Source organism: Melospiza melodia, chromosome 12 (assembly GCF_035770615.1).
Source record: "Melospiza melodia melodia isolate bMelMel2 chromosome 12, bMelMel2.pri, whole genome shotgun sequence".
In the NCBI taxonomy this organism is placed as follows: Eukaryota; Metazoa; Chordata; class Aves; order Passeriformes; family Passerellidae; genus Melospiza; species Melospiza melodia.
Genome location: NC_086205.1, coordinates 21770946 through 21792503, shown reverse-complemented (window position 1 = coordinate 21792503; position 21558 = coordinate 21770946). Strand labels below are relative to the sequence as shown.

Here is a 21558-nt window from a genome sequence, read left to right as displayed (position 1 = left end):
AAGGAAAAAGGAAAAGGAAAAAGGAAAAGGAAAAAGGAAAAGGAAAAAGGAAAAGGAAAAAGGAAAAGGAAAAAGGAAAAGGAAAGAGGAAAAGGAAAAAGGAAAAGGAAAGAGGAAAAGGAAAAGGAAAAAGGAAAAGGAAAAAGGAAAAGGAAAAGGAAAAAGGAAAAGGAAAAAGGAAAAGGAAAAAGGAAAAGGAAAAAGGAAAAGGAAAAAGGAAAAGGAAAAAGGAAAAGGAAAAAGGAAAAGGAAAAAGGAAAAGGAAAAAGGAAAAGGAAAAAGGAAAAGGAAAAAGGAAAAGGAAAAAGGAAAAGGAAAAAGGAAAAGGAAAAAGGAAAAGGAAAAAGGAAAAGGAAAAAGGAAAGGAAAGAAGAGAAGCAGGAAGAAGAACCTATTCAAAATGTTAGTCTATGTTTCCTATTTAGTCCACTGAAAAATGGCCAAAAACCAGAGAAAAAAAGGTCACAGTGCGTCTGGTAAGTTGCAGACCTCTGGGGAAACCCCTTTATTTGATCTGGCTATTGGTTCTCTGCAGTTCAGTAGTGATATGCTCTAAAAGACTGACTCTGGAAAGTTTTTTCCATCTGTAAAACACCACACTCACAGATTTAAAAGAGTGAGAAGTTTTGGTTCAATGCAATTTGTAATAAAAAAATCATCCCTGGACTAACAGTTTATACAAGTGTTTGAGAGCTACAAAGTTTATTGCTTCTCAAGAAGAAAAATATCTTCACTAATTATCCATCTACTTCCTTTCAATCTCAGCTTCCCACAGGTCTCACTCCAAGTCCATTTCAGAACCAGCTCACAAACACACATTGACTTGGATCATCCCCATCATCCCCAGCAGTGACAGGGATGGTGACTCAGCTCTAACTGGTATTTCCAGCTATATGTAAGCAAACTGGGAGGTTCACACATTTCCCTTCCCTAAACCTGTGCTCTGTTCAACTATAAAGATGCTGTAATTCATATGGGAATTCTCCAGGAGACTTCTCCATTTCCCACTGTGCTCCTTTTTCAGCAGCCTGGAGTATGAAACACTGCTGAATGCACAGCAGGCATAACACACAAGCCATCAACACTGGTATCCAATTTTAAAGATTAAGCTTTAAAACATGACTTTAGCACACACATTAATCACAAACTTTTATAGGCTATCAGTTTAATTACAACCTTAATGCCTTTATTGAAAATACCTCTATGAAACACAGCCCCACTTTCAGTTCTGACAGTGCCAAATTAACCTTTTCAGTATGATTTTCCCTTTTTATTCCAGAACCTACTGAAAGGTAACACAGAACAATGGTCTCAAAGGTCTAAAGCCAGCCAGCCATGCTGCCTATCAATGCTTAGCAGTCTTATGTGCTATTTTTAACAGGAGATGAAGATTCCTAGCAGGGAAGTTGATGCATCTCAAATTTTCTGAGAAGGGAAGTCAGCTTCTGCCCTGTGCTGTGCCACACACTTCAGTGCTCTGCAGACAGTCACTTCAGATTCTCACACAGAATCACTGATCAGAAAGAAAGTGACATTATTCACAGCTGGAAGCACGCATGGCCAGTCACAAGCACCCAAAGTTGGGGTATTTTTCCATTCATAGGTAAAGCTGTGAGCAGATTTGAGAATGGGCTGTAGCACTGCACTGATATTCAAAGACAATTCTGCACATGAGGTTAATGGTAATTAATGTCACTCCTATCAGCACCGTTCACCACTAAGGCCATTTCTGCACCAAGCTGCACCAGCAGCTGCACAGCTGGTAAACTTCACAACTTTAAATTGTGTCACACCTCCAAATTCCTACATGGACAAACTCCAGAAGCCTCCTCACTCACCCACATGTCTTTAGTTTAAAAATAATTCTGAAGTGAATAAAAGGACAATGATCCTCCATGTTTTTGAAAGAAACTTTTAGCAGTGGCAGACCCTAGCAGCACCAGCATGTTCTAAAGCTGCAAAGCCTTAAGCATCACTGCTCAGCAGAAATGTGTCAGTGGTTCAAGGTCAACCCCAGTGAGCAGAGAGCTGCCTTCAAACCAGCACACACTTCCACTAAATCCAGGCTCACTCTAGAACTGGTTCACTGTAGCTTTGAGCTTTTAAGTTCCTTTCCAGCACACAGCATTTGAACAACTGAGATATTAAGCTATGTATAAACACCAAGATACTACAGTAAACAAACTAAGTGCAGTTCAACTATTAAATTGAAGTGTATCCAACAGTGCTGCACTGCCTGGCAGCAGCTCCCAATGCAAAGGCCTGTGTGCTCAGATCATCCCCACCATTAAATATTTAGCAGAACTGGGAGAAAGATGCTTCCACTTGGGATTTTTATTTTTTTTCAAGCACTATTTTCATGTGCCCACAGGAAGCTACAGAAACTGAGTGGGTAGGGAGGAAGCTCTCACAATGCATTTCCAGATTCACACCAACTCAGCAAGCAGCTTCTCTGAACTCCTGTCAAACTCCTGTGGGAACATCTTACTGATGCCACCAGACTCACAGCTCCAACACAGGAAGATCAGTACGTGCTTGGAAGCTTGGAACTCATGGATGTATCTGTGTCTGTTTCAATACTTCTGATGCTCCAGCATGGTTAAAGAGAGGTACTTATGTGCAAAGACCATTACCCAGACTAGATTCACTTGCTGTAATATTGTTTCTAAGCCTACCAGTGAGGTGAGCAGTGAAGCACAGAAGAACACACAATGAGATGCTTGGCAGCAAAGCAGAGGCTGCATCCTACAAACCAGTCCTCACTGCAGAGAAACAAGACACCACCACAACCTTCAAGTGTGCTACCAGGCATCAGGTAAACACCTTGGGTTTTATCAGATTCAATGCTGGGAGTGCTTTGGCAGGGTTTACAAAGATTGCCAAGAACAGAAGTGATGGCTGTGTTGCAGACTTTTCCTCACACAAATTACTGAAAACCTCAGTGGATTCCTCACCAACCCATACTGGGTTAACAAAGGACATGGTGCCTCTTCACTCTCCCCTCCAAGATCAAAATACCACAGCCTGGAGGAGCAGCAGATACAAATTTCCCCAGGAGCCCAACTGCACCATGCCTGGTCATATACACAGCAAAGCCATCAGCTCTTATATTGGTAGAGTGAGTGAGGATTGCTCCTGCCATCTCAGGAGACTGGGGGTAATGGGATGTCTACCTCCCTGACTTATTCACAGTTTTTATAAATGTTGAATCAAAGAAAAAATATTCTGAGGTTGCCCAGATGCAGAATACCCATGGTATCTGCTTTTCAGCACTCAGAGGCAGCACCTCTGATGAAAGAGGTCAGAGGCATCTCTTCAAAAACATGTGCATGATGAACTATGAACAGTTCCACCTGCTGAGGCCTTGAGGTAACAGGACAGGGGAGAACCTTTCAGCACCTCTGGTAGCCCAGGGTGCCACTGCAGGACACCCAAAGCAGCAGGGGATGGAGCCAAGGACACGAGGGGCCTCCATCAGAAGCAGCAGCTCAGGGTAACAGGGAGGCACAACCCTGCCCTCAGCCATTTGCAGGCTGAACTGCACTCAGAGCAATTTCCTCCTCAGACTTGTACAAGTGAATTTACTGATACCAAAATAAAGTGCCTCCCAAGGCAATGTATTAACTAAGTCAGATTGCACAGTCTATCTAGTGCCAGGAAAGCCACTGCCAGGCTTGAGCTCTCCACAGATAAATGACTCCTTACACTACTCCTGATTCATTGGCAGCATCATTTGCTAAGAATTTAATTCTTCATTATACAGGCAGGCAGTGACAAATTACCCCAGGGTCTTGTCTCTAAAGTACTCTCTTTGCAACCTGCGGACTCAAAACCTTGTGGCTGGAAAAACACAATTTTCTCTGCAAGAGTTACTAGAGAAGTGTAAATATGCCCCTCCCCACAACAAAGGTTTGCTATTTCCGTGCCAAATATATAGATTAAAGGGGCTGCAAAAAGAACAGTCTGTTTGACTGGATTCTTAAGAGCTATCAGACAGTTATTTCAGTAAGAATTTCATTTTCTATCAAAAAATCAGTCCTTTAGAAATGAAACAAGTACTTACCTACAGGTATCAACCTCAGGTTCTCAACTCCTATGCATCAAGATCTCAAAGATCTCACTCAGTAATACCAACGATCTCAAAGTGATCAACAGACAGGAGGAGAAAGGAGGCTCCACATGGCTTTCATGTGATCACACAGGTGGCTGAACATAAGGAATGCTAACTACAGCACTCTACTAAATATAGGGGAAAGACACCAAGAAACACTCCAGCTCTCTCAAGGGAGACACATTGCTAACTCAGACACTCAGGCTGTGGACAGTGGGTTCTGGCTCTGGAGCTGAGCCCTGCCAGCACACACAGAACAACATTTTACATACTCAGGATGTGCCAGAGAAGATTTTGATTAAACACTGCTCCATTTAGTGACACTAAACAAGACTTTGGCAGCTTTGCCCAGTCATTTATGTCTCCCCAAAGCTATGAATAAGAGAAGAACAAAAGGAGGTTCTATCTCTTACAGCCTGAAGAGAATGGATTTGACATATTCAAAATCTACAAACTTGGACACAGAGGACAAAGCCTTACATCAAGTGAAATCTCTGCCTGCACAACAGTAATGTAAAGTAAATGCATTAATTTATGAATTAATATAAAATTTAATTAAATAATAAACATATGAAAATATGTAACCGCTGTGCTGCAGTTACATACTTTCATATATAGCAACTATTTCAAGTGGAATTTTACATTAAGTATTTTTTATGGTAGAGCTGTCTGAGAATCACACATACACTCAGCTCTGCACTGAGGAAAATGAAATATTTAATGGCTTTTTCTACTATACCTTGGGCCTATGCTGCCTCTCCTTTGTTTCTCAAAGACCTTTCCAGCTATGCATTCTCCCAAGCCTTCTTTGTTCTGACTTGTAGCAGTACTGCATCAATAAACAAAGACAACAAAGCAAAGAGCTTTTATATTGGTCAACTAATACTCGAATCCCAGGAGAATAATGCTGGGATAAGTTGAAATAACAGTATGTAAGGGCTATAATTGCCCCATTGTGTACCTTGGTCTTTATCTCTCCTCTCAAACTTCTTCAGTGCATCCCCCTCCTTTCTTTATCTTTAATGTATGTTTTGAGAAGTGCACTAACTGCAGAACATCTTACACACACCAGTCACGTAAGAAAATAATGATTATTACCTCAAAAAAAAAGGGGGTTACAATTGAGAAAATAAGCCTGGAAATCCTAATTGAATCTTTTCCTTAAGATTTCTCTATGTTCATTTAGTCAGAAGGAATGAACTGCTGCTCTGATTTCCGATCCCCAGGCAGATGCAGGGAGAGCTCTCCGTGCTCAGGGCTCTGGTCTCCCCAAGAAGAAAACAGGAAGCAGCCTGGGTGTGACCTCGCTCGCTGAGGTCAGTGCTATTGTTGCACTTCTGCACATTTTGGAAGTGTTTTAAAGTGATATGTCTCCATTATAGCTTTGGTACAAAAACAGGAAATAATCAACCAACGCCTCTCGAGAGGAAGGGTATGAGCAGAACTTTCTTAAACACCCATTCCTCTAAGAGAGACCATCCCCAATTCCAAGGGACCAATGGATGTGTGTGCCCAGAAACTGCACGGACAGCTGGGATGGGGAGGCCACAACAGAGACTCCAGCAAACTGGGATTCAAGTCTCCTCTTGGTGTGCTCACATGGCCTGAGCAGCCACAGCGGGAACACAACCCCACCCACCAGCCGGGTGGCACCAGCACGTTCAAAGCAACAAACGCTGCTCCTCCCTCCCTTGTCCAAAACACCTCAGACCCGCTCCCCGTAACGAGCACAAACAGGTGCCATCTTATACACACGCACACGCTCAGCCAGGGATTCTAACAGGACTTTGAAATAAAGCCTGCCACATCAAAACACTGCTATACAGCACAAGAACCACCTGGAGTTATGAACAGAATTTAAACCTCTGCATTTGCCTTCAGACTTGAGCACTGTGAACATCACCCTGGAGCTTTCCAGCCAGAGGGGAGCAGAGGCAGCAGCAGCAGCTCCAGCGGGTCCCGTGGTGCTGCTGCCTCTCAAAGCCATCGCTTGGCTCAGGGAGAGAACCCACACAGCCAGGCTGGAACTGGGGCATCCTCAACGTCCCCTTCCAACCCAAACCACTCTATGGTTCCACGGGACCAGCCCCAGCACACCAGGGCACGGCCCATGTTGGTTTTGGTGGCTGGTTTGATGGTGGTTTCCATGGAGGACAAACAGACCAACAAACACTGACCTTGTTGACAGCAGTCACAAAACAGCCAAAGGAAATCAGTTTAGAAATTTAAGTGAAGTGATTCTAAAGTTTACTAGTAAAAAAAAATTGCTGACTGGAGACTGTTACCCTTTATTTGGTTGACAGCTCATGAGACTGGTTTCTTAAGCTCAGAGATATGAGAGTTTATTTCTAATACCCAGCTGAAGTCAAAGCCAAGTACATTCATAAAACACATACAGAATGGCCTTACTCTTCTTAACCCACACATTCTAAATTCTAGAAAAAAGCCTCAAGAAATTCAGTTTTAAGCATGAGGCTGAGAAAAGCACAGGAAGGAAGGAATTTTTTTAGTCATGAATATTTCACAGTCCAACAGTGATTTCTCCAAAATTAACATTCTTGCATCTTATATTCATTATGCTCGTTTCCAGGTCAAAATGTTTTGGTACATAAGCACAGATTTATTTTTATCACACTCCCTGCAAACAGAACTACATGTGAAATTCAAATGATCTTGTCTTTAGTGACTATAATAATCATTCTGCAGTAAAAACTTGGTTCACTGACCTCAGGACACTCCATCACTGAACAAATTATTATTGGTTTTGCAATTCAAAACATGTAAGAAATGGCAACAAAGATCTTAATGAAGCAGAAAGATATAACCCTAAGTAAGAAGACAGAGATGGTTCCAGTCCAATTTATTCCTTGGGGACAGACAGGTGGATACACATATGGAGTGAGCTGAGGGCTTTTGTCTCTTCAAATACCCAGCCATACCCAGAAGCCATTTAAACATTTTAGTAGGAAAAGTGTACTGCAGAGTGACAATTCAAAGTCATTCTGAAAGACCCTCATTTACATTTAAATCCATCTCTAAGCAAGTTTGACTTTGGATTTTTTTAAGGGCTAATGCATTGGTATTTACTGAAGTGGCATCATGTAGGGCCATGCACTGCTATGCATATCAAATCTGGTCTGGCACCTACAGGCACAAAAGATTACTGAAGCAGCCTCCTGTTATCTGAGAGGGAGCAGACTGCACAGCATGCATAAAAAGCACCAAGTGCACAGAAAATTTGAGGTTTAAAGTCAATGGAGAAGATACACATTAAGAGAAACTATAGTGTCTACAGGAAAAGTGCCTCCATTCATCTCAGATGACTGCTCACTTGCCTGCAATAATTTCTGGCTGACAGCTTTTGCAAGTGGAGCATTCTCACTCTCCTGAGGAGCAGAAAGCCCAGCAGTACCAGTTACACACACACACACACACTATATCCTTTCAGATGTACCATCAGCAGAAGCCATGCATTTGATGGATCCATGGTCCCAGCCCCTTCCCTCCTCCCCATCCAGCACTGCCTTGGTACCACAGGCACAGCGAGGCTTTATGTGCTGAACACAGCTTACAGCTGCACCCTTTCACTGCACAACGAGGCAACATCAACAGCTCAGCTTTTTTAATACCAATTATCCAAAGGGCAGATAAAACTATTGCCCTTGGATCTCATTTTAATTTTGCTTTCGGTTCACAATACATTTCTGGTCAATTACTTGTCATTTGAAACCATGAAAATTAAGTTCTCTTCCAGACCAGAGTTCAGGCTACCTTCTAAAAAAATGTTTTTTGAGATTCACATTTATATGATATATATATATATTTCAAAAAAATCTACCAAAAAACCTCACACTACAGAATGACCAGAAATCCAGTGCTAGGAAGTAAAAACCCCATGTACTCTTTTGTCACCCTTTTACTGCAAATACAGGATTAAGAGCACATGAGCTGTGTAGCCACTTCTGGTACCACTTGTGATCAGACTGATATATCTAATCTACACTCCTTGGAATTGCTTTTGATGTTTCTCAAGCTGTAATGTCTGTTTTCAAACAGTCACTTACTAAAGAAGATACAACATTCAAAATGAAGAAAGAAGTTACATTAAGGAAATCAGTAGCACTGTGTTCCTAATTATCTCCACACTTGCAGGTTCTCAAAACAAAGGCTGTCTTTGTAGAAGTAATTTTTAACTGGTCCAAAGTCAGAAATTACCTATCTGCCTGGAAAGAAAATGGCCCCAGATTAAGTTTCCAACAGAAGAGGATAAAAGAGAAACAAACTGCTGCTTCAAAGAAAGACAATATTGATTCCCACATATAGTAGTCTTCCACAAAGTGTAACTTTTTAATTTTTTATATGAAAACTTTTTTATGAACACATGATGCTTACTAGGTTATAAACAGCAGAATTCCTCTCTGGAGACAAAGCCTAAGGTTACAGAGAGGAATAATGAGTCAGACACCATGGCCAGGAGAGAGCCCACGGCTCCACAACCTGCTTTGCTCAAGGGTCTTTCCAATCCACTGGAACTTCTGCTGCTGTAAATGCTCCCTCCATGTCCATGTCTCAGTCCTGGTCAGCCAGGTCAGCAGCTCAGCTAAATCCATCTGTTCCAGCCCTCAGCACAGAGCAGACACTGCTCCTGGGAGCCTTTTGGGTTTAATGTTTGAGACATGCATTCCACCTCTGGAGTTTTTCTCAGCAATGGTGACTGATGGATTGGTAAAAGTGCTGAAGATTCTTGAGCTCGTGCTCAGGAGCTCCACACCAAGCACTGAGATGCCTGACTCAAAGAAAAGGCAAACACAGGCCCAGCTCTGGAACTCTGCAGCAGTTCAGCTGTCTGCTGAGGCTGTTGGCCTTTCAGCTCATCCTGTCACAGTTATCAGAGCCCTGCGATTCAGGGCCATGAGGTTTCTGTAGAGACTGAGAAGAGAATTCCTCCTTGAGCTTCTGAAGCAGCACCACCAGGAAAAGTCAACTTTCTTCACTCCATCCCTTCCCAAAGTGCATGTTTGGCTTTTGATGCCCATCTATCTGCATTTGAAAGAATGTCTGACAGATGAGCAGGGGAAAAAAGCATTAATCATTTCCCATCTTCAGCTACCTGACCTTCCAAATTAGCTGCTTTTTCCTAAAGTGTGGGCAAGTGCAGTGAAGCACTCACACCATCAAATACTCATCTACAGGACATTTACTCTGGACTGTAATTTTATTTTTATTTTACTGTATAAAAATAAATAAATAATCCAGCTCCCTCTTTTGGGATGCTTCCAAGACAAAAGAGGAGTTTCCCCTTTTCTGGTGCCTATGTTAGAAATTAAGGTTGTGTTTGTAGCACCAAAGCCACAGCTTTATTTCCAGGCCATCTCACTCTCCATACTTTCAATTAATTTTGTATTTAGACACCTTGTATTAAAACTACTTGAAAAAGCAATGAAGAAGTTTCTTGTCCAACAAGTGTCAGTGAGACTGAAAATAGGCAATCAGTGTCCTATAAAAAGTTGTAACACCTCCCTGTGGGCCACTGCTCTTCTCCCTGAGATTGTCGGGAGCACCCAACCCCCCTGCTGTGCCCTTCCTACCATTCAATGGAAGGAAAATGCTACTAACATCATGATTAATTTCTTGAAATTCTAGGGCATCTGGACTTCATGCTGTCATGGAAACTTTGCTGTGCTGTTTGTTAACTTTGTGCCTCATGTTGAGGTTACAACAAACCTTGATCTTCCCATCAGCATCGTGCACAAGCAAAGGGAAGGGCTCCAGTCTGCCTCCTCAACAGCAACACAGGATAAACACAAGCTCCTAAACCTAATTCAGACCTTTTGGGGGAGAGAAAACTTTTATAGAATTTGACTACCTAAAACCTAGTGTACTCTAATTTACTAAGTTTTAGTACCGTGACATTACATTGCATTGTCAAAATCTTTAACTCAAATCATCAACACTGACCAAAATCACTAGGTACACACTAAATGTAGTGTGTGAAATCAGATTTTGACAGGCATAACATCTATACAGAGAAACTGAATACTTTTTTCAGCTCAGTAACAACTAAGCTCAACTTAAATCAAGAACTGAAAGAAGAAAAATATCTTCCTTTTCCAAGCTAGGAATAGAACTGTTTTGAATGAACAATCACCTAAAGCAACCAATTATGACACAAAGGGTCACCAGAAAAATACTCAGATCAAATATTTCTTTTAAACAGACCAATTTAAATACCAGAATAAATCATAAAAGAGCATCTTTAATTTTAATACAAGACTTTAAATGCATACAAATTGCATTTCAATATATAAACATAAAATTACACAAGTGCAATTTATGTTATAAATACTTACTGCATATACATATATATCAGGAAAACCATATACAAAAAATAATCCAACAAGAATTAAATCATCAGGTTATCCTGAAACTGCTTGGATGCTCTGTGCTGGATTAGATGCTGACCACCTGAATTAATGCCTGCATGATGAAAACAAACCAGGCAGGTCCAAGAGTTCCCACTGCTGATTGCAATGAGGTGATTTGTCCTTGTAAAGCTGCCAAGACACTCACTGAAAGCAGCTCCAAGACCAATCTCATTTAAGAAGCACATTCAATCCTGGGATTGATTTTATGATTTCATTTTGTTCTCCTCCCCACCCCATCTGAAAATTAAAACCTTATACAATAATTTCAATGTTAACATTACTCAGCTCTTTTAATGTTTCAAAACACTGGGATTCACAATGACTCAAACATTTGGCTTACACTGGAAATCCATATGATTAATATTTGTCTGAGATCTAAAGTAAGAAGGAGGGGGAAAACAGCTCCTGCAAATTGTCAAACCTGTTTTGCCCCAAAGAACTAATTTTATGTAATAGGTGGCACTTGAGAGTGCCTTTTGCTCTACAATACAATCAGGCACTGCCATCTTTCCAGTTTAAGCCCTTTTGGAAGGCAAGAGATTGCAAGAGTTGCAGTAATTGAATCAAAACCTGGCTTAGTGTGTGTCAGCATTTGGAAACTTTTGGAAGCCCAGACACCTTAAAGGAAATGAAACCATCTTCAATGAGCTGCATCAGTATTTGCCAGCCAGTGTCCATCTGCAGCTGTGTTAATTGTGGCTCTGGTAAACCCTCAGCCCAGCTCTCTGGCACTGCCCCTCAGTACCTCAGGGATTTATCTGCACAGCCAGGGTCACTGGTGGCACTGACACTCACTCAGGGCATCCCCCAGCTCCCCTGCCGCTCTCCTGGGTGAGGCTCTCTGCAAAGCAGCTCTGCTGTTCACACACAGTGCAGACACGACCCCATCCCTGAGCAGGGCCATCCTTCAATTAAAGCTGCAGCTCAGGGCACCCTGCTCCTGTTCCCCAGAAAGCTCCATGAGCCCCTCTGCACCCAAGCACAGCCTCGAGAGAACAGCACACACTCTGTGTTTGCAGGAGCGTTTGCTGTGCTTCTGTTTCAGATCTTTCATGTAAATTCTATTACAAAACTCTGGGTTGCAAAACACAGAAGTTGCATACAAGAACAAAACAATAACAACTAAATTTAATTACACACTTCCGAAGATGAAGTAAGTGACAGGTTTGCATCCAATTAGAAGAGAGAAAAAATTTGGTGGAACTTAGAAAATGTTTTCTTGATTAGCAATACTGGGCATACTTTCTAAACAGGCGGTTCCAGGCACTGGGGATCTGCATTAATCTGAGCATTGATATTTCCAGACAGTGCTAAGTACAAAACACAATCACTGCATTATCTCTGGCCCAAAGTATTTACCTTCACTGCACGTCAAGCTCAGAGATTCTGAATTTTTTACTAGTTTGATAAGGTATTTCAAAGTCACTTCTGAGATAAAAAAAAAATATGAATTACTGTCTTCAGTAACACAATAGTCATAAATTAAAGACTCTGGCAGAAAAGAAGAGTAACTCAAGAAGATCACTTCTCTAGATACTGTCAGGATTTTTTACTTCTATTTCTTATTCATCTTCAAAATATTACATTCATACATTTTGTGCCATTTTTCTTAAAGGTCCAGAAGAGAACTACACAGTTCTGTATTCAAAAAATATTTTTTCAAGGTTTTCTAGTTAGGTTTTTGAGTCCTACATTTTTCTTTAGAAACCTGAAAATTAAAATACTTAGACAAATAGAACACGAGATGCATCAGTCCTCAACTAAGCAACATGAAAATACTGAAAAGTATTTTCAGTTCAGAAAATAATGAAAAAGTTGAAACTTTCATTATCTAACATAATTATAACATAATTATAACACGACATTTGCAGCCAACAATTTTTTATTCAAGATTTAAATGACCTGAGCAGTTAATCAAGACCAACTTTCCAAGCACTCAGGAAAGGGCTCAAGTAGATAGAGCAGCAGCTATTTGCTGTAGTACTTTAACAATACAGAAGAGAGAAAAAGACATCTGTAACCTGAAAATCAATTTTTTTCATGATTAACAGCTGAAAGGTATATACTATATGCTATTATAGCAGCCTTAGTTCTCAGCCTATTAAATCTGTACAACTCATCTACATTATCCACTGTGAAAACTGATTATTTTAGAGAAATAATAATTCAAAATATAGTTTGCCAGAGCAGACACACAGCGAGACATTTCCATACTCTTACCATCTCCCTCATTTCCCTAGCCCCCTTCTTGCAAGATAACATCAGTCTGTTCTTTGGAAGCACAAATTAACTTCACCACAGCTATCATGCTTAGAAATCACAAACAAACACTGCAAAAAACCCACTGAAGATTCCCATCCCATTAAGAGACTCTCAGGACTGTGTGTGCTTGTCATGTGGTTTGTTTCATCTTAATTTGTTGATATAGTTATTATTCCTGTTAGCACAGCTCCAGACATCCCCCAGCTCTGCCCAGCCCCTGCATCTCCTGCAGCTGACACTCCACTGCCAGGTTAGTGACCATCTTTGACATCACTTCCCATATTTCTAACACAAGTCAGGAAGCAGCTCCAGGTTTTCCTCTGAGCACTCCCATGACTTTGCAGACTCATGTCCCTGCTATTCCTACACAACAGTTTTCATCTCTCCCCGGGTTTTACAGGCTGGTATCTGTTTCCTCTCCCTGCACCATTTTGCCCTTCTTTCCCCTTCCTTCCCCAGTACTCTCCACCCAGCAGAGGAGCATCCACTCTGTTGCTTCAGAAACTGATTACACCTAATTAAATTAAGCACTTTTTTCCTCAGCTCATACTTAGCTTTGAGACTTACCCTGCTTCTATTTCAGAACTGAAAACCATCCTGGAAAATCATGTACTTTCCAAGCTACAGTAAGCAGCCTAATAAAAGACAACATCCTCAACTGTATAATTAACAGGAGGGAACGGATCAGAGGCTTATTTTGCCCTAGTTCAGATAATATTGCAGCATAAACTAGTCTACCACATTTATATCTGGTAGCAATTTGGATGCTTTTCAAAATTTCCAACAGAAATCAAACAAGAAATTATCAAAGATGATAGCCTCAGCAACAAGTGCAAAACTAAAAAAGCACATTCAAAATTGATCTGGATGGGGAAACGAGCAATACCTACGAAGTATGACAAAAAAAGCACCTAATGACTTTGCACTTTTCCTAAAGACGGGGAGCACCTTCCGACTCACCTTTGCCACAGCAGTCACGCAAGGCATGCAAGTCAGAGCCAGAGCCGATTTACGGAACGCTGAGCGCGAACCGAGCTGCGCTGCTCTGGCCAGGCACAGACCCGGGAGCGGAGCTCCCCCGGCCCGGGAGCCGCCGGGCGCTGCCCGCACCCACACGGGACCCGGGGCCGGCCCAGCCGGTGCTGCCGGGAGCGCTGTGCCCCGGCCGGCCCTGCCCACCCGGGCTGCCCCCGACCCGCGGCGCCCTCATCCCGGTGTGACACCGTCACCGCCCCGCTGTGTCACCGAGCGGGCCCGGCGGCACCGGGGGTCGCTGCCCGCCCCGCCCGCTCCTCACCCCCAGCCCGGGGCACCGAGTCTCTCCTTCCCTCCGCACCCCCGTCCCGGCACCCCCTCGGGGGACGCTCCGCGGCCCTGCCCCGGCCCCTCCCTTCCCCGCGGAGCCGGGCGCTGTGCCCGCGCTCCGGGGCGGGCGGGACGGCACCGGGTGATGCCGCCCGCCCGTCCCGCCGCCCTCGGCGGACCCCGGGACCGCGCCCACGCCCGCGCCCGCCCCAGCCCCTCTCCCGCGGGGCTCCCCCCGCCCGGGGCTTCACCTGCCGGGGTCTCACGGCGCTGGGGCCGCAGCCGGCGGCGCCGCCCGAGCCCTGCCTGCCTCCCACCCGCCCCCCCGGCGCTGCGGTGGTGCCGCCCATGCCCCCCCCGGCGCCAAGGATGGGGCCGCCCAAGGGGCGGGGCGGGCGCGGCGCTCCCGGGCGGCCCCGCGGGGGCAGCGCCGGACGCGGCTCCGGGACCTCCCCGGGACCTTCCCCGGGACCGGCGAGCCCGAGCCCGCCCCGCTGGGGCCGAGCCCGTCCCCGGGCTCCGCGGCACAGGCGGGAAGCGCACTGGAGCCTCCTGCCCACCCGCAGTCCCGCGGGAGCGGCCGCCGCTGCCGCCGCGCCGGGAAGCTCGGCCCGCGGCCCCACGCGGCCCCGCCCGGCCGAGGCTCCCTGGCCCCGGCGCGGCGAGCGGAGCCGCGGAGGGACCGGGCACCGCCCTGGGGCGGCCGCGCGGAGCCGCGGGGGACGGGCAGAGCCGCCCGGCGGCAGAGCCCGGCCGCGGGGACATCCCCCGGGCGGAGGTACCTGCGGTGTCCGGGCGGCCGCGGAGCGCGGTGTCACCGAGCCGCCGCCATGGCGCTGCTGGGGCGGGAGCGGCTCCGCCCCGCCCGCATGGACCGGACAACGTGACGGGCCGTTGCCACGGCAGCGCTGCGTGACGTCAGAGCGCGCACAGCGCCACGCCCCCGAGGGCGGAGCTTCTGTCACCCTGCGTGTGACAACCGTGAGGGACGGGACACGGGGCAGGGGGACACTGAGGGTGACAACCGTGAGGGACGGGACACGGGGCAGGGGGACACTGAGGGTGACAGCCGTGAGGGACACGGGGCAGGGGGACACTTAGGGTGACAACCGTGAGGGACACGGGGCATGAAGACACTGAGGGTGACAACGTGAGGGACACGGGGCATGGGGACACTGAGGGTGACAGCCTTGAGGGACACGGGGCAGGGGGACACTGAGGGTGACAACTGTGAGGGACACGGGGCATGGGGACACTTAGGGTGACAACTGTGAGGGACGGGACATGGGGCAGGGGGACACTGAGGGTGACTACACCTCTGAGTGTTCCCCGCTCCCCTGACTCTGGTGGCACAGAGACGCCTGTCCAGAAGCAGAGCCTCAGCACACCCCTAAGGCACCAACCATGGCACACTTGCACCTTCCATCTCCTCAGCACGGCTCTGCCACACCCTCGGCAACACAAACTGTCAAATTTTTGCAAAATATTTTCCATGAGTAGCAAAACCTCTGTGAGTAAAGCAGTCTTTGAGCTATTAGTGTGTTACTGATACATGGCTCAGTGTTAGTGACAGCACGTGCTGGAACATACAGTACATACTGTAATGAAACAGCTCATTGCTTACCCTAAATCAGCCTTAAAAAACATGCACATTCCCTGACTGACTCAAGCCTATGATTTTAATAGCTCTGTCCTGGTTGCAAAGTCTGTGTAGTGCTTCCCTGTGCTGCAATACATCTGTCTTCCATTTATCCAAAGGACAGCTGCCATTCAGCAATGCGTTTACTTTGCATTTAATGAGTGATCACACAGCAAAAATCAACAAGGAACGGGTTTGATTTTGTTGGACCATATTTGAGGAAAATACACTTGTCTCAGAGTCACTGTATCGCCACATAAGTAACTTAAATTTTTATAAAGGGGAGAAACTGGTGCAAGGATCTCCCTTAAAATATGCTTGTTCCCTTACATTCTTCCTAATACAATCTTCAGAACCCTAAGGAGTGGTTACTGACAAGATACCATCCCAGAATGAGCACACCATTTCACTTCTGTTTTCAAACAACTCTGGAAAATAACAGCAAGGAAAGCCCTAGAAAAGTTCAGATGATATTTGGGTAGTTACATATTATTCAGTTATCAGGTTTTGTCCTTCCAGTGCTAACGAAACATTTAAAATTATATAATTTATCCTTATGACTCATTTGGGAGACAGGGAAGATTCTTCAGTTGCAAGCAGTGAAAATGAAGCCCACAGGACAGGGTTCTCCAAGGGGAACTCACCCACAGGGGTGGCACTGATGTGGCTGTGCTGTGGTGGTCCAAGGCAAACAGCAATATCCTGTCTTGGACCAACCAGCACAAATAACAGCAACTGCCCCTTCTTGTAAAACTCATGTCACCCACAGTGAGTCAGTTCAGTCATTTATTAGATGAAGTTACAAATTCCTAATGAAATAGAAATCCCCAGTTCTCCTGCTGGCAGTGTTTTGCCACCAGCTTTTATCCAGTTCAGCTTCTGATCACTGGTTTCACATGCCAAACCCCACTCTGCAAAATCAGAGCTACCCCTAATGGAGCCACTCTTATGCCAGTTCTGCAATATGCTTTGTATTATTTTAGAATTTATATAAGGCATCAATTTGTTCTGCAGTGAAAGAGAAATCTTGGGACACAGTGCCAGATTAGTTTTTAAAATCAATATCCAGATCAGTTTCTCTAACATGTTCCCTTTGAATTATGAGCTATTACAGCCAACACAGCAACTTTGGTTTCTGATAGATTAAATGCTACTGCAGGCCTGTGGTGCTTGGATTCCTGCCCAGTGAGTCTGAAACACCTCCGAAGGGAAGGCAGAGGAGGGGAACCTGTTTGGAGATTGTGCTGATTCAGCTGGAACTGCAAACCTCAGCCAGGACAGCTCCAGCAGCGCCCTAAACACCTTTGGATGGAAATTTGTGGAACAATGTGTTAGATCAGTGAGGGAGTATGAGGAAGCAATGAGACATTTTCTAAAAAACTTCCCAGTCTCAGCAGGGCTGAGGCTGAAAGGCACAAAGATGGACAGGGACATGTGTAATCAAAACGACTAAAAATACAACCAGAGTCTCTGCATGTCTTTTCTTGGTTCCAGAGAAATGTAGGGTTCACTGTCAGCCTGGTACTTTGCCTGTACCAGAAAGCCCCCACATTTCATTAGCCCATTATCTCATTGCTTCCCAAAACACTGGAGGTGTCATGTTTGCTCAGGAGACAAGTCAAAGGAAAAAAAACCCAACCCATAGCTAAGAGACACAGATCCAGAGGGAATCCCCTGCACTGGTGAGACTGAATCACACAACCCCTTTGGCTGACTTCAGGAAAACAAAAGAAAAAATACACTGCTCATTCAGACTTCAGAATAAATTTATCGAAGGGACAGTCCACTTCCTCTGCAGTGGCAAGGCTGGTTTCCTTCAGGGTTGTTTGTGTCACTGTTCTCCCCACAGTTGCACCACTGCCTTTGCTTTATCCTCTTTCTTTGTTAATGTCTGACAGCTCTTCTGCCACTGCAGTCTGCAGCTCTTCAGGGGAGATGTGCTAACCTACATCTCTTCTCCCTCACTTTGCATCTCTCTTCCCAGGTCTAGGAACTAAAATGGCACTTAACCCCTTATTAATAAGAGAGCAATCTCACTTCATTTTATTCAAACCTTATGGAGACCAGGAGACTTAAATGTTCACTTAATTTACTGATTTAATGGCTCTGTTAAGCAGGATTACACATATTATCTTTATATTCTATGTACATGATGGAAAACATATCCTTCAGACATCCCTTCCTCAGTTCATTTCTAAATATGACAGCAAAGGTTTTCCTGCTTTATCTTCAATCTCCTGGTTTTACTCTCGCTGGAGTCTAACATTCACTCTCTCCTTGCAGACACCTCTGCTTTCTCAGGGCACAGCTGGGGTGGGACAGATCCTCTTCTCTCCCACTGCTCTTCTGTCACCCCACAGCTGACGCACAGTGGCCTTTCACAACACCAGGCAGTGGTGATCTCCCTGCACACCAGGTGATGCTCCACATGGAAAGCATCTGAGGTGGCAGTACAGTTCATGTTGTTTCCATGTCTCTAGAATTCCTGGAAGGAATGCGCGAGGCACTGCACTGGCTGCTCACCACCAACTCTGCTCCAGGATCACTGATTAATGGGGCAGATGGAGGAGAATGTCCTTGCTGTGTTTTATGAGTGTCCCTGTGCTACCAAGGAACAGGGAACCTCAATTTCTAGGGCTGCCAATCCAGCAGTTCCTTTTATAGCCTCATGCTAATTTTCTAATATTTAATTCAAATTAAAAATTAAGGAAAAATGATGCAAGCACAAAAAATAATGACAGTGGATGTCAGTCTATTTACTTTTTGAGGTCCAGTAAAATAATTTATCAAGCTACACAGCTGGATCATTGTGCAGCTGCAGTGACTCATCCTTTTAGGAGAACTGAACAATCACTGAACACTATTTAAATAGAAGAAAGGGGAGTGGGGATACATGGATAGATGCTTTATGTGCAGCCTATATATATGCATGTATTTCTGAATATATTCGAATTTCTTTCAGATAAAATGATAAAGGATACTCGTGGAACCACTGAAAGTGCTCATTGTAAAAGAAAATCAAAGGGGCTGAAAAAGACATTTGATCTGTAGTGCTCCCATCTAAGATCAGTTTGACACTGGGATCAGTGTGGGCTTCACGTGCTTGCTGGAATTTGCAGGGTATTTCACTGACATAATTTGCAGGGTATTTCACTGATACAATTCACAGGGTATTCACTGCTGGAATTCACAGGGTATTTCACTGCTGTCTGAGATGACTCGGTGAGGCAAAGGCAGAGCTCCTCTCAGTCACGGTGCTTCTGCAGCTCTCGGCTGCTGCAGCCCAGCCCACTGGCAAGGATGGCACGTGAGGGCTGAGAAAACTCCACAGTGTGTTTCAGAAATCCTCTGATCCCTTCTGGAGAGGGAGAGGAGTAAGCAAGCAGAGGAAGGGGAATCTTATTTAAAAACCTACACAGAGAAATGTAAGAGTCTGCCTACAAACGCCAGCCTCAAGGAAAGAAGCCTCACATCAGCTGTACCTCGGGCAGCCCCTTTGCTCGCCCTGGCTGGGGAGAAGGCTCCTTTCTACCATGGGTGGGGAATGGAAATAGACACTTCCATAAAGTGCTGGCTGCTCAAATGTCACAATGTTGGCTTTCTGCCCCATTTTCAGCTGCAGAGAACAGCAAATGGGAGGGGCAGAAACAGCGAAGATCCCTTTTTAACTCTCAGTTTGAAAAATCTCCCAGTCCTTTTCAGCCAAGTAGGTCTTCTCCCACCTATTCTGAGCATGGCGTTTTCCACATCCTGCTTTGGAAACTACACTTACTTTACAATATACCAAACCTAATCCTCACCCCCCAGCATTTCACAGGGTGTGCAGCAGGGAGCAAACAAGGACTAATGTGCTGCCCAGAGACCAGCAAGTGATCACTTTTTGTGAGTTTTCAGTTACTTCCTCAACCAATGAAGAGTATTATGTACATTAAAGTTGTGTGCCAGGTCTAAAGTGTAATGAGTGCAGACAAGAGAGAAAATGAGTAGTCATGAAAGGAGCTTAACAAAGCATTCAGTAACTGACATGGGTAGTAAAAGTGTGGAATTAGGAAGAAAGGAGTATTAAAGAAGTATTTTGTTCAATCTGTTCAGAAATTGTTTGGCCTTTTCATGGAACAAGACAGGAAGCCAACTGAATAAGCATGATCAGGAATATTCATTACCTTTAGAAATTCTTACAAATATGAGCCACTTTCTAATCACAACAAAGCCAAACTGCTTTTCACATTTTTAATGAAAGATTCTTGCATTCCACCGCTACCCAATCTTAGGAAATCACAGGTGTAATATTTTTCAGTGTGTGTATCCACAGAGTGCCACCCACAAGCACATTCACATCCGAAGCCCTGCAGCACATAACCTCAGCACTGTCCCCCTGAGCACAGTTCCTGGCAGCTTCCTGCAGGCTGCAGAGCACCAGCTCCCAGGTGCCACACTGGCAAATGCTTCGGTGAAGATCAGTAAAATGAACCAAGAATTTAACTCTGTGAGTGGAGGTTGCATTACAGTAAAATTCACAAATTCACTTTTGGGATCTAAGCTAACCCTCGGGTGCAGTGCAGCAAGAAATACTCACTGCAGTCAAGGGTTGCATTCAGAATAATTGCAGATGGATTTCCTCTTCCCCTGGACTCTGAGGCTGAGCTCACACCAAGCTGTTGGCAATGGTGCTCGAGCTTGTAGTTTTGAAGTTTTGCCATTTAACTTACAAAACTTTTGGTACCTGAAGAGTTTTATGGTCATGAATCAGGAAATCTGATAGGAGAGGCTGGGATTCCAGGTCAGCAGGGAGACAGAGACCATTTTTAGGAAGCTTTTCAGCAAAATGCTGCTGCTGGCTCTTTACCTCCATCAGTATCTACAGTGCTGCTCTGACCCCAGGCATTCCTGAGGGAAAAGGGATTCAGTTGTGAATTTATGATGCTGGAAATGGCACCGTGGAGGAACAAGGTAGAGCAATGACACTGTCTCTGGTGTTATCTGCAACATTTTATAGTGCTGTAAGTAATATAAAGTTATGTAATAACTGTGTCCTTAACAAACCACTGTGCCCTGCTGGTGAGCACTTCATCCAAATTAAACTGGGGAGGGAGGGAATAGAGAGAACATTAAAGTTTAAGGAGAGAGCAGTTCATACCCTCTGCAGAGCCAGTGCAGGTCTGCGCTGTAGCTGTGTCTCAGTAGTCACTAGAATTTGCTGCTTGCACATCACACCTGTTAAATGGGCTGAAGTATCCAGAGCATTTGGGATTTTCTGCAGGTTGAAGGCCAAGATGTCTGTGGTGGTTTGGATGTGTGCATCAATGACAGTGACTCAACATTTCGAACTAATTCAGAAAGGAAAATGAAGAACAGAGGCTTACTGGGTTTAACTGACAGACGTTTTAAGGAACACATGGAATAAAATACCTGGTTTTACATGTGTTTTCCTTCAGTAAATAGCATAAGTAGTTGCACAGTTCTTTTTTGTCAGCTGTTCTTCAACTATGAATCTCTTTCTCTGAGAAAGTAAAGCATAGAATGGTGTAAACAGCTTGTCAAGCAACCAGTGGCAGAGCCAAGATCAGAATTCAGATTGCTTGCCCACCTGTTTCCTTCTATCCTTGCTGCTGAGCAAGTTACCCACACGTGAGCTTTTCAGATGGAAGAACAAGCGAGCAAAAAAGGAGTGAAATTAAATATAAGCAGAGTGAAAATGACCAGTATGAGAAACTAAACAAGCAAACTGCAAAAAAGAAATAGTAAAAATATTATAAAATAAAATCAGAGATTACAATAAAGAAATAATTTCCATTTTAACGCATGAGAGCTAATGA

The 21558-nt window shown here is 44.6% G+C and overlaps 1 protein-coding gene across 1 annotated transcript in view; it reads right to left on the bottom strand.

Annotated features, from left to right (window-relative positions):
- GNB4 (G protein subunit beta 4) overlaps nucleotides 1-14972 on the bottom strand; it is a 31387-nt gene extending 16415 nt beyond the window's left edge. The window contains exon 1 of the mRNA XM_063167271.1: nucleotides 14886-14972. The gene's annotated coding sequence lies outside the window, so the exon portion shown is untranslated. The remainder of the gene's footprint in view (nucleotides 1-14885) is intronic.
- Between the last annotated feature and the right edge of the window lie 6586 nt (nucleotides 14973-21558).